Raw genomic sequence first — 365 nt, 5'->3', positions numbered from 1 at the left:
ATGGTGCAGTCTTCAGTCCAGTTTGGTGGACTCCCTTCTGAAGACCCCAATCTGCATCTATCGAACTTCATGGAGTTATGTCAGACCTTCAAAGTCAATGGGGTTAGTGATGACGCCATCCGTTTGAGACTATTTCCATTCTCACTGAGAGAGCGAGCCAAGAGTTGGTTGATCTCCTTGCCACCAAATTCTATAGCAACATGGACAGACTTAGCAACAAAATTTCTGTCTAAATTCTTCCCTCCAGCAAAGTCTGCAAAGCTGCGAGGAGAAATAAACAACTTCTGCCAACAAGATAATGAATCTCTCCATGAGGCTTGGGAAAGGTTTAAAGATCTAATCAGAAAGTGCCCTCATCACGGCAT

At 44.1% G+C, this 365-nt stretch overlaps 1 non-coding gene across 1 annotated transcript; it reads right to left on the bottom strand.

The window, feature by feature from the left end:
• Positions 1-258: 258 nt before the first annotated feature.
• Positions 259-365, bottom strand: LOC115696025 (small nucleolar RNA R71). The gene has a single exon (XR_004007626.1). It is a non-coding gene; the product is annotated as a small nucleolar RNA R71 (small nucleolar RNA).

The sequence above is a fragment of the Cannabis sativa genome, chromosome 6 (assembly GCF_029168945.1).
Source record: "Cannabis sativa cultivar Pink pepper isolate KNU-18-1 chromosome 6, ASM2916894v1, whole genome shotgun sequence".
In the NCBI taxonomy this organism is placed as follows: Eukaryota; Viridiplantae; Streptophyta; class Magnoliopsida; order Rosales; family Cannabaceae; genus Cannabis; species Cannabis sativa.
The sequence above is the reverse complement of the archived record's forward strand: the minus strand, read 5'-3'. Positions and strand labels throughout refer to the sequence as shown.